Genomic DNA, 13,857 nt, shown 5'->3' on the forward strand with positions numbered 1-13,857 from the left:
TCACATTTGTTTTGTCCAGCATTCCTTTCGATAGGAATCAGTGAAAAGGAATCACATATTCTAAGAATATTCTTTTCACGTCATGCAAAGCATGTGTAATAAATAAAGGCAAAGTTATTCAGCAACACGCAAAGGAAGAAAATACAACTAAATTTCTTAAATTGATTGCCCAAACTTGACTTAAGCGGCCAACGTGATTGTTTATTCGAATATGGTCAGCCAATATATATATTCCATCCACTTAACTTTCATTTGTTATAGAGCAACGATGGCGTGCTCAATGCTTCAACTCGGATGTATTTAAAGCAAAAGAGTATTCTGGCCACAGCCGCAGAGACCAACAAGAGCCTTAACTACTTTTTAAGCCATTTCTCACACACAGTGAACTATGCCATTAACTTGGCCATAAATTCCACTAATGATGGCAGTAGCCCAATATCCCAGTCCGAAGTTTTCAGCTGCTACGAATGATCTATGCCCAGTTGGCTCTTCATCATGATGCTGATGTTAATGATAATAATGATGCAGATGTTGCTGCGGCTGCTGCTGATGATGGGGTGTGCACGCCTTTTAACAGTTTCTTCTAATTAACTTTGCTATTTTTATGATAATCAATTATAAAGTTTCTGATAGAAACTTTTGGCTTGCTTCTGCGAGTTTTTGCATTGAAAAGTTTTGGCACGCATCAAAGAAATTACTGAATGCTTGATGGATGAATGGGCAGACGCACAGCTGGACAATCGAGTGACGGAATTGTAAACATGTGTTTAATGTCAGTGTCAAGGCATAGCGCATCGTTTTTCATCACATCACAATGTCTCGCTTCGCATCGACTCGCATCAAATCGAATCGAAATCGAAAATTTAATTAAAATTCACAACGGCAACCACTTAAAATTGTTGCCCCATTCCGCTCGAGTGACCCAACAGCGAAGAGCACTTTGCAAATTGTTGAAATTTCGTACATTATTCATATGTGAATATCTATTCATATTCACAAACACACACACACACAAACACTCTTATAAAGACAGACAGACTGATTCCATCATATATATAATTGTGGGAACTGCGACGGGAATATTTATTTGCTGATTTATGTGCTCAACAACTAATTAGAGAATTTATTTCCATTTAAGCGCACAATGCACTCGCACTCGCACTCATACTCACACTCACATTTGCACCCACAAGTTACTCATTATTTGCATTTCACTTTTATGATATATATATTCCTCATTAATTGTACTCAAAATTGCAGAGCATTCGAAAGAAAATAATCAAAATAAATATATGGAATTCCAACGGAGCAACGAACTGAAAACACCCTAGATAAATGCACATAAATATAAAAGTAAATATATATAAATATATATATAGTAATAATAATTTGTTGCACAGTTTATTGTTTAATAATTGTGTATTCGAAACAAATGGAAAGCAAAGTAAAGTCTCGCTGTCCATGGTAGATGAGTTATCTAAGTGACCCAGTTGTTTGGGTAACTGATGAGTGAGTGTTCGTTTGATTGATTGTGGATTCGGCTGATAGATGGATAAAGTACTATTTTTATTGCTTGTGATTATTTAAAAACTAAAAAACAAAAAATAAAACTTTTTGATTGCTGAACTTTTGGTTGCAAAAACATTCAACAATAAAACGAATAAAATAAACTGGTAATCAATTCACAAAAAGACAGAAATTTACAATTTATATTTGTCCTTTTTATGCCCTGAACCTATTGAAATGGGAAATCGGGGTATAATGGTTGTGTGAAATGTATATAACAAGCAGAAGAAGGCGTGGCCGACCCACGTGTGGTATATATATTTTAGATCAGGATAACGAGCAGCGAGGAGCGTCGGTTTAGCGCCGTTAGTTTTTCCGTATTTATGAATGTGTCGATCTGAGAAGCTATAAGAGTTAGAGAATTGCTATTTTTGTGTGGGTCTCTGTAGTCCCCTAAAAAGCGAAAACTATTTCCATTTTAATTCGATAGATTAAAATCCCAAAATCAATTTAGTTGTGTAACTAAAAGTTTAGACTCTTATTTCTTTGAGACTTGTGGTTTAGCTAGTATACATATTCGTTTTAATAAAAAAAATTAATTAATTAAATTTTAAAAAAATAATAATAATAATAATAATTTTTTTTCTAAATAGAGCAGACAAACAAATAAAAAATTAAAAAATAATTCTGTATTTAAAATCAAGTAGAATATTATTATATGATATAACATAAAAATATTTCTTTTATACATTTTCATTTCAGACTTTTGATACCAGTTTTGTTTTACTTAGTTGAACCAGTTATTCACCTGCTTTTTACATTTTTCGTGTTATTATTACATATATTTCTCAGAGAATTCATTATTCAGTTCACAACTAATCAAGCATGAGCTGCACTTGACTGGTTTTTATTTAAAACTATAATTATTTTTCAAGTACTCATACATTCCGAGAGAAGCTCAATTAATGTTTAAAGTCTTTCAAGCAAAGTAGAGGCACTTCTGAAGCCGGTTCGTGAGCCAGAAAATAAATAAATAATAATATTCATAAGAAATGCAACAACTATTATAAGCTTGCCGTGCTTCAAACTAAATGCACAAGCTCAAATGCCCTAATTACACGTATCAACTGTGATTTGCCTATGCGGAGGAGACTACGGTGAAATGTGTCCCGGGGCTCACGCATTTTGTGATAAATGTCGTGCCCACTCTTGGGCCCGAGGGCCATTGGGCTAAGCCCATTACAGGCTGTATGGGGCGCCCGATAAGCGATAGCACATAAAGATAACGCAGAAATCAAACTAAATGGCTAAAATTGGCAAACAACAGCAGACAGCAACAGGAAATCTAGGCAACGATAACAAAAACAACAAAACAACAAAAATCTAAAAAGAAGAGAGAGAGAGAGAGAATAAACAATAAAAATAAAAATCGCAGTTAAACATTATTAACACATTCGATGTGCGGGCATGCGGGGTAGCTGGCTCTTATAGCCATTAATAAGATTGTTTTTGCATGAATTTACGGCCGGGAGCATGATATTGGGTGACCCGAATGGAAACCAATACCCCTCGCCACATGCCTCTGGCAAACAACACACTCACACACAGAAAACAACAACAAGTCGAGCAAAAGTAAATAAGGCTGTGCGTAGGGCCTGGCTGGTCCATGTCGTTCGTTGTTCGTTGTTCGTCGTTCGGCTCCTGAGTTCCATTCGAAAATTGAAATGTTTGCCAACACCGGCGCACTTGCGAGTGTTCCAGTCCAAAGGCAAATTTTATACAAATTACAGGGCCACTTTTGGACAAGGCTCAACGAGCCGTGCACTGACTGAGAGGTGCAGGGAGAGTGGGGGGTTCTTAGCCAAGTAGTCTGAAAGGCCAAGTCTACGCAAATAATACACTCAGACCAAAGCACTTGTCCCACAATGGACTCTGTTCTTTTCAAGCTTTTGTTGCCCCTGTGCTCGCTTGGGGATTTCGGTCTGTGGGCGTGTAACCGTAAATCTCCCAAATACAATTTGAATATGGAAAGCAATTACGGATGGATGCTGCACTCAGCGAGTAGCCAGGCAATTATAAGCCATCAAATTTTGTTGACTTCTTATTCGCTGTGTTTTTTCGTTTTCTGGAGCAGTTACAAAGAAATTTATATAAGATTTGGGGGAACATATTTTTGTAGAATTTGCTTTTAATCTGAGTAAACAGCGTTTGGCCCTGACAAATCAACTTGAATAACAATTGTGAATTAATGTTGTCAACATGAAACATGAGATATTACATTTTAAAGTCCCTTGAATAGCCAAATTTAAGTAAAGTTGATTTATGTGTGGACGTGATGGTCTATAAGCCAAGAATTTGCTAAATTTTTACTGGTTGCAATTGAATTTGTGGCTGAAAGTGAATTGAATAAGTTGAGTAGATGAGAATTGATTAGATATAGATTTAACAAAATAAATATAATTTATTTTATAATAATATTATTAGTTTTATTTCATTTCATAAGCTCTCTAAACTAGGGGTCACTTTATTATTTTATTAGAGAGAGTTTAAAATGTTTTTTGAGGGCATCTTCTAGTCAGTCAGTGCTGCTTTCGTCCCGCTTGTTAAATCCAAAAAGCTGATGATTCAAATTGACTAGAATACCATTGTGAATGGCAGCGAAAACATGTCGGCATGCATTGCCAGAGCTGGCAGATGCTAGTCTGGGGTTAAATGCGCCGTGACATGCCACATAAGCTGCACACATCCGTCCGTCTATTCGTCCATCCCTCGAACTCGAACTGTCAAGCTGTCCAACTGCCTGCCTGCCTGCCTGCAGGCGATGCGATGCGTTGCACTGCGTTGTGCCGCACGACTAAGCCAAAAACTATTGAGAACTATTCACATATTCATATTCGCATATGTATATGTACATGTATGTGGCAATGCACTGAGCGAGAGTTGATGATGTGGCCTCGGCGCTGGCAGTAATAACCGTGGCTGAAAACGAAATGCCAAGGACACGATGTCAGTGCTGAACTCTGAGTGTCATTCGCCAAGCAGGGGGCGGGGCCCGAGGTGGGCAGCGAGTGGGCTGGGTCTCCGGGGCGAACGTGCATAAAAATGAGTAATTTACCAAATGGCAGGCGGCCTGCCTAACGAGGGGACTTGACAGGTCCGCATGTCTGCGTGCGTATACTTATCTATATCAATCTGTCTATAGGTTTGTCTGTCGCGCTGTCAGTCTGGCTTTGTGCCCTTTTTTCCACCGAGCCATCAAAGACAACAATTGAATTTTACGCCAGTTGAATGTTGAATGTTTCCACGACATTTGTCTGAAGGCGCCTGCCTGGGCTGAGTGAAGGCGACAGCTTAAGGTAGTCGTTCAGTAAATATAACTAATTTGGCCACACTCTAAAAAATGAGGATCAAAGTCTAACAAGCCAATTTATAATTTTACAAGCCATAAGGCTTACGAAATTCTATTTGAGCCAAACTTTTCTCTAGTGCCAACTCAAAGAAAATTCATTTAAAACTACCTTCGCACAAAATCGATCCCCATTCCCTCTCTCTCTCTCCCTCTCTCTCTCTCTCCCTCTCTCTCTCTCTCTCCCTCTCTGCAACAAAATTTAGAAGTTTGTATATTGAATTTGCGGCTCAAGCCACAAAAACTAGACAAGATACAAATTTGTTGTTTATTTAAAAGATTCGTGGCCAAAGTCATCGAAGTTCAAGAACCTTCAAGTTTTTCTAATCTAGGCAGCTCTAATGTTTAACCCGACCATTGATGTCTCTTATCTGTTTGGATTTGTGCCTTTTCATTGTTTATATTGCTCACTTGCCCGGGCGTTTAACCTTTTCAGCTGGCATTGGCAATATGAGCAGCAGCGCCAAAGGACCTGCCCAACTGCCTGCCCGACTGCCTGCCTGGGCTGGTCATTGAAGCGAGTTTCCCTTGTCTTTTGACGCTATTTGTTTGCACAACCTTTAGCCGTCGCACGCTTTTCCTTTCTGCTGTCCTGCTTACAGCACATGGGAGATGGCACATGGCACATGGCACATGGCACGAATAAAAACCAATATTAATACAACTGAAGGTTGCTCCACAGCAGACACCCAACCCACACCCTACACCCACCCAGACCCACCCAGCCAGGCAGGCAAATGAAAATCAATGAATTTGATTGCGCAAATTGTTGCCAACTTTTGTGGCTTAAAGTGTTATGTTTCTGCTGCACTCCCAGGGCTGCCGCTGCACTTAGGGCCAAAGCTGTGCGGTTCAAGGACCAGTGACCATTATTAATTGACCATTTGCTGCAGCTACCCAGCTGACTGCTCGCCTAGTTGCTATTGCAACTACTTTGTGGCTAAATAGAAGACAATGGCTTCCATAAATATTCCACACACACATGCCCACACTCAGCAAGGGTTTGTTGTACTCGTTTGAACCTTATCACTGCGGTTGCTGCCTTATCGAAGGCAGTGCACTGCGCACATGTCTTTAGTACCCACAAAAGGTTGTCGGGCAGCCCCACATAATGTTGGGCCATTTGCAATAGTTGGGCAGTCGAGCGTTGAATAGCATCATCAGCATCAGCCACATTCTGGGGCGTGGTCATTTAACAGTCTGTTTTGATAAGGCCAAAAGTCTCATGTGTGTGTGCGTGTGTTTGGCCAAGAGCCAACATGCAAATGTTTCATTTTTTATGCTGAGCTTGGCTCTCATGTCTGTCCTGTCAGGTCAGCCTGGCTGCATGCTCAGAAGCTCATTATAAATGCTTTAATTAAAACTAACTCGCACTGAGCTCAGTTGGCTCTTTTGCCTAATTACAAAAGCAAAATGCAAACTGCTTCAATGGACGCTCTCGACTCTGTTATATAAATGCAGCGTAAACCTTATCGCAGCTGCCTTCCGCTTTTAGACTATGCAAATTAATGAGCGTATTACTTCTTTTTGACTTAATGCAGACAAAATGTTGTAAATGGCGTTTTAATCAGTGCACGAGGCCAACAAGCAAAATTAATTAAATGCTCACTTCAAGCACCAACCACCCAGCACCGCCCAGCACCACCCAGCACCGCCCAGCACCGCCCAGCTCCACCAGCTTTCGCCTCGCCAGCGACAGCCGCAAACGAAACAGACCCACTCAGCAACACTTGCCCCCTTTAGATTCCCTACTCGCTTCTCTCTTCTCTCGCCATTCTTCCACCTCCCCCCTTTCCCTCTCTCTTCACTCGCTCAGGTCTCGCAAGCTGGATGCTGTCCTCGCTGCGCTCATCAATTTTTGCATTTTAATGATATTTGAGTCGCGATGCGACCGCGGACAAAAACGATATCGACATAGCCAACGCGCACGTTGATTATGATGGTGCCGTGCTCATGACCAAAATCCATCTATGTTAACTCAAGTGCTGAAGGCCGTACTGCAAATGCTCTTTATTCTAGCTACGCTTTAATGAGCAAAGTTTTTAATGATGATCTCTGGCGATGTTATTCAAGCGGAAAACTTTAAGCTAGAATTTTACAAGTCATCAAATGGCAGGTCCTTAAATGGAAAATTCAAGTCAACAGCTAAGTACTTCTCGAATAAGGCTATATTCTCCTAATTCAGTTTTCATATAAAGCTGATGTAGAAGGAAATATATTTTAAGAGAATTCCTTGATTATTTCAAAAACAAAAGTATGGAATCTCTACGGATGGGATAGCTGCCACAGCTCGGCCCAAGTTGATTGAAGCCATAATATCAAAACACTTGGCAATTTCTTGAGCTTACAAGTTTTCCTAAACTTTTCCGATTTTTCCCATTTGCATATTTATATTATATGACAGGCGAAAACATTTCATATCTCAGCTTTTTTCCCATTCTCATAAATAATAATATATAAATATCAAATTTAAATGCTTGACTGAAGAGTATTTCCTGTTCGATCGAAACACCGTCCCCAGAAACTCGCGTAGCGGCTGCTGTATCTATTTTGGCTGAACATCTACCGTGACCATGGAGGGCACTGTGAACCTTTCGTTAAATTGAAATGTAATTAATTTCTGGTGCACACGCTGGCCCCCTCCAGCCAGGGCTGCTTAATTCCCAGGGAGTGCGTAAAATATTAAACAAAGCAGCATCAAAATCATAACCAAAACAGTGCCCAGTTGTTGGCCAACTCGTAGACGGATAGTAAATTGAAAGCGAATCACCCGTCCCAGCGCTCATTTCGTATGAGAGCGAGCGAATGCGTGTGCCGCGATTCCCTCGAGAAATTTTTAGAAATCCTAGCCAGCCGAATGGGGGCCATGTTGTGGCCCGGCCGCAAGCGTTTGAGCAACCGACTAGATTACTCTGTGGCAGCTGCTGCGTCGCCTCGCAGCCCGGCCTTGAGCGAAAATAAAAGGCAATCGTTTTATTGCCAGCGCAGATTGGCCATAAAAATGTCACCTGTGACTCGCCACGGACCGCAAGAAATCAAATAGATTCAAGCTGCGACCGATTTGCCAGCCCCACTTCACTAACCGCCAAACGTATATATATACATATGTATATATAGACTGTACATGTACATTTATATATTCATATATATAGTCAGCCACGACTTGCTGAAGACAGACAATATACATAATTTATGCAAAACTAACACAGCAATAAAAGGGAGCAGAGAAAACATGGCAGTGGAATGTGGAAGGTTTACTTGGCGCTTGCCCTGCAAAGTATGCTAAATCAAATGTATCACGACATTTACAACCAAAGCGGGCAAGGGGCGACATTAGCTGGCTCAGAGTACAGGGTATGCGAGGCAAACGAAGGTTGGAAAGTTCTTTGCACAACTTATCACAGTCAATGCAGCGGGAGTAAACACTTTCGCCTCGCAGCTTGTTTGATTTAAATGCAAATATACATCAGGACATCAGTACATGGGGATAGGAGGACGGCAGGACGGCAGGACAGCAGGTAACTTCAGCAGAGCTGGGCGCGTGTCTTGGCCAGTTTGCACGACGGCTTGTCCCCGTTAAGGACAACATCAACGTCAAAGTCAACGCGATTTTCGTCCTTTCTCCGTTCGTGCGATTTCAGCGAAATTCGCTGCTATCAACGACCATTTGCCATTTTCTTGTTACGCATTGATATGCAAAGTGAAATGCGTTTTCAGCCCTCTCCCTATCTCCCGCTCCCACCCTCTATCACTGTCATTGCCCCTCTTTGGTTATTCAGCCCTCGTCAAGGCCACAAAATGGACCACTTTTCCCTTTGAATTGGCCCGACTTGATGTCAATTCAATTGCGGCTTGTGATAATAGTTTGAATGGCACGATTTTTGATTTAATTGGACTGATAGTCAAAGTCTATCTATCTTAGCATGCCATGGATTCTTAATGCGACATTTTGAGACTTTATTAAGCGAAAATATGTTTAAAGCGTTTAAATAAATTTTACATATATTTTAATTATTTTATTTCTTTATTATTGTTAATTTGCTTGTACGTATTGTATTTTATTTATATTTAATAATATTTTTCTATTAATTTATTTATATATATATATATATATATATATATATATATATATATATATATATATATATATATATATATATATATATATATATATATATTTTTTTTTTTTTTTATTTATTTTTTTTTTATTTAAAGAGCAAATAAAGTTTCACTGAATGTAATAATTTCAAGGCTCCATTTATATTGCAGTAAGTCCATTAAAAATGGGAGCTCTGAGAAAAATGATTTTTTTTATTGGGGTAACAGGCAGGTAAAGTATAATAAATATATATTGTAGATGAGATCGACAAGGTAAGCCTCTTTTTATCTGCCTGTTCTGGACTGTATAAATACAGCAATCTCTTCAGATACGAATACTACTGCATAGCTTAAGCTTTAAATATATACCTTGTACATAAATATAATTATTTCTAAATATTGTGAATATGTAACTCATGTAATTGTTTAATTATATATGTATTTGTTGATAAATGTATAAATATTTATAAATAAAAATCAGCAATAATTTGACTTTAGTTTATTGAACACAATCACAAATGCTGTAAATATTTCTGAAATAAACAAACTATTAATAATTCCCTTTTATTAAATTAAACTTAGTTCAATTATTAAGGATTAAAGCTCTTTATTTTTACTTGGCTATGTAGCTTTCATTCTTCCAATCTGTCTTCCCTTAACTAATAATTTATTTATAATAAATCTTTATGATAAATGAGTTACTCATGTGTGTACAATAAGAGATGCACATCCTATAGGGTATCTCCTAGTCTGATGTTTCTGAACAGAGCACTCATACTTGCTGCTTGCCAATGAAAGTCATCAACTGTAACCATGCCTTATACTATTCGCCCTCTTAATGCGACAGCCAAAGTAATTTGTAACTACAATTACAGTTATAGTAATTAGAGAAAACCGTGTACAGCTAATATGAGAAAACGAAATATCAAAATTAATTTGCGAAACAAATGAAAGCGCAAGAATAAACAAAAATCGGCAGACTTTATTTAGGGTTTATGCTGATTATATTTCCACATCTTTAAGCTAATATATCGAGCTGCAGTTTTTCCCTCTCTCTCCCTCTCTCGCTCATTCTCTCTCTCACACTTTCTGTTTTTTCAATTCCTCTCTCTCTCTTTCCTTTAGTCTCATCTCGAGCTTTTTTTAATACAATTTCACTGCAAATCTCTAATCAACACAAACACTAAGGGATCAAGTTTTCATTTTGAACACAGCTCAAATAATAAATTCATAGCATAAAAGAAAAGTTTTCACTTTTTGAATAGCGCCCACAATACCATGACAAAAAGAACATTCTCTAATCAAAGAGTGAAGGCAAAAAACTTTCATACATTTTTCATGCACGTATTAGATAAAGTTGAAATGGTTTGCTGGAGAAGAATTAACATGGCAACTCTTATATATATGTAGTATTTTTTAAGTATTGATTAAATTTAACTTTTATTATTTTTATTTTTTTTTTTTTTTAATTTAATTAAAAGTTTTGTAATTTAAGCGTATAGCTTTAAGAGATAGATTGTAGCAAAGAATATTTGAAGCTTATTATTTATATTTTTACTAAGCAATCAGCCATAAAGCAATTGATAGATTTATTTTGATTATATTAATTTTTCAAGAATATTTATAAACCTAAATATATTGATTCCATTCTAATGCATATATTATAAATGCAAATGATACACTGAATTTAATAATGAAAATAATTGCAGAGTCATTGCATTTAATTTATAACTGATATTACATGAGCAAGCCGACGTGTGGTGAGGGCTTAGCCTGAGTAGTTCTAAAATTAAACACTATTAAGCAGACTGGGACTGCGTCGATACACACACACACACCTAGCCAGATGCATACACACATACACACACACCTATCTACTCTAACAAAACATTGCGCATTTGAGCATTAAGCTGTTACCCGTATGAATTAAGAGACAGCCAAAGACAAAGCAATCAAGGCAAAGTGTGTGTGTGACTGTGTGTGTGTGTGTGTGGGTGTGTGCTGCACTATAATAAATGCTCAAATCTACAATTGATGACATTGCTGTCAGTTGGAGCAAATTCAAATCAATAGTTGGCTAAGCAATCAAACATATTGAAAGCATTTCAATTGTCGTTTCATTTGCAACAACTTTGACACTGCAATAACAATTGGCTCGACGCGTACATACCCCTTAATGCCGACTATTTGCATATTTAATTAAGTACGGTCGCTGTCTGGAATGCAGCTCATTGAGAATGAGAAACAGATGAAGGAAAAACAAACCGTATTAAAAAGAAATTCACTCATTCCTCACGCATTTCCTTTGTTTGCCCCGCCCAGGCCCAGATGCACTTGACTTTTTTATAACATGGGACTTTTACCTTATCTGAAATTCTTTTCTGTTTCTGTGTTTTTTTTTTTTTTTTTGGCTTGTTTGTTGTGTCGCTAAACAAGCAGCCGAAATGAAAGTTGTCTGCTGTCGGTGCCGCTTTGAGTACAAATAAAACTTTTCTTCGGTATTATTTTTCCTTTTCTGTTCGCTCTTTTTTTGCTTTATGGGTTAGCCGAAAAGTTGACTGGAAATTGAATTTGTGCGGATGTAATGAATACACTCTGTGCTGGGTTCATCCCAAATATGTCGAACTTATTAGCGAGTACACTCTTTTAGTTGAAGTTCCTTTCGAAATTCGCTTACCCACCTGCAGACAATTGAATTAATTCGAAGCTTGAGGTTAAGTTGTTGCCCGTGTTTAACTTGCACTTGAAGCTGAAGGCCTGGCCCAGGCAGCTCAACAAAAGTCAAAGCCAAAAAGTTGTATTTTCTTTGCTCAGCCGACGCGTCGCCTCGCGTCGCTTGGCGTCGCCTCCAAATGCCAACTAAAACGGAACCGCAAACACAGCCATGGACCGTAACGTAGCGGATTCGCACTCGAGCACGCACCGGCACTTGCTCTTGACTTGAATTTGTATTTGTGGCGCTTTTGGCTATTCGCGCTCAGCTGTCACACGGGCGAGAATCACGCGCGAGTCTTGGCACCTTGTGCACCTTGGCTAGGCGAATGCGGCGTATACGCAACGAACACGCGTCAAATGTTCTGTTTGTCTGAATGAGCCTAAGAGATTTGTAGCTGATTCTTGTTGTATGAATATGTTTATCTCACATGCGCCGCTTCGCGTCCAGCGCCAACGAGGAAACACAAGCAACTGACGACAGCCTCGAGCTCGAACCGACTCGTCGTTGGCAGCGCGTTCGCACTTTCTGTGCTGTCATACGCCGTGTGTGACGACGCCGACAACGACGACGGCGACGACGACGTCACGACGCCGCCGCAGCAGCAACGCTCACGCCGGCGTTCCCGTTAGCCAACAGGTTATCTGCTGATAAGCGCTCGACTCCACACGAGTCGTCAATCAAGCAATCGGCACACCCGATGCAATTCCCTGCCTCCAACCCGAAGCAGAGCTCTGCGCGCTGCAACGAAAACATCGCCGAGTGAGAATCGAGTTGAGCAGCGAGTGAGTGTGAGTGAGCTGAATGAATTGAGTGAATTGAGTGAGTTCTTTTTCCGTTTCAGCTCTTAGAAGTCTTGTGATTCTTTTTGCTGCATTGCTGGCAAATATTTCTACGTAAATATTGTGACAAATTGAAGGCTTTTGGGCAGCAGGTAAAAAAGTTACCCAATTTTTTGCAACGCGCTGAAAAAGCCGTTACATAAACGGTAAAATTTGTGAAACGCTTGAAATGGCAGCAAACATCATATTCATTACACAAATTAAGAGAGAAAGCATCAACACACTATATACAAAATACTCTTCAATATTTTGTATTATTTCATGGAAGTTTCCATTTACTTGCTGTACCTGAACCCTTGCTACGGGGAACTCTTAAAAAAATGTGTTATTTTTGCATTTTTAGATAACGAACCGAATTTGTTCAATGATTATGTAACTGTGATTTGATACAATGCTGTTTTCATTTCTGAGAACTGTAAAAAAATGGAATTTAGTCGTTTTTTTGGCGTATTTCTCTTTAACTGGAGGTAAATTCACAGTAAATTTGATAAACAGAAAAGGGAAGCAAGGAAGGTTTTGCTTGATTTAAAGCAACAAAAAATGTACTTAAATGGAATAAAAAATTACCAGCCTACCATTAGAATTTGATTCATAATTATGATTGAATATATTGAGTATTGATACTAAAATTATGATTTCATTTAAATTTGTTTTCTGAGAAAGGAAATTTGTAATTGTGATTGTTTTTAGCTGGAAGTAAATTTATGCTGAATTTAATGTAAAGTAAAAATATATATTTCGCTGTCCGGAAATAAATGTAATTAAAATAAATATATTGACAGCCTATCCTTAAAATTGTATTTTATTATAGTATATAAATGCTTAAAATATTGTTAATAATATTGATATATTATGGTCTTATATATTATTATGTTAACAAAGCGTAATTTCAAAACCACAATGTATTTATTGGAATAATGTAGATAAATAATTTACCAGCTTAAGCTCAAATTTCACTTTGTATACACTCAATATTATTCCCTAATCTCCAGTTACAATCGCTTTAACGCAACAAACACAAGATGTTATTCATGTTTCTAAGAAGCAGCTAAGCCAGGGAAATTTAAATAATTGAACTCTTCAATTGGCGAATCGAATCAAGCGCCTGACTTGAACAACAAAATCAACTCTCAGCTCATTACATTCAACTCAATAAATAGCTCAGCTCAGGTCCCAACTTATCAATCAGCTCAAATATAAGTAATTCCAGCTAGGCTTTCTCTCGAACGGCCAGAGCTGTTTATATTTAACATATTTATTTTCTTCTTTTAAAGATCTTCAACTGAATTAAT

General features: G+C 38.3%; 1 protein-coding gene across 1 annotated transcript in view; it reads right to left on the reverse strand.

Annotated features, from left to right (window-relative positions):
• The window catches only part of LOC6583242 (prolactin-releasing peptide receptor), a 48,335-nt gene extending 36,112 nt beyond the window's left edge, over window positions 1–12,223 (reverse strand). Inside the window, exon 1 of the mRNA XM_002008879.4 lies at window positions 11,692–12,223. The gene's annotated coding sequence lies outside the window, so the exon portion shown is untranslated. The remainder of the gene's footprint in view (window positions 1–11,691) is intronic.
• Window positions 12,224–13,857: the final 1,634 nt, after the last annotated feature.

Source organism: Drosophila mojavensis, unplaced genomic scaffold (assembly GCF_018153725.1).
Source record: "Drosophila mojavensis isolate 15081-1352.22 unplaced genomic scaffold, ASM1815372v1 contig_74, whole genome shotgun sequence".
Classification (NCBI taxonomy): domain Eukaryota; kingdom Metazoa; phylum Arthropoda; class Insecta; order Diptera; family Drosophilidae; genus Drosophila; species Drosophila mojavensis.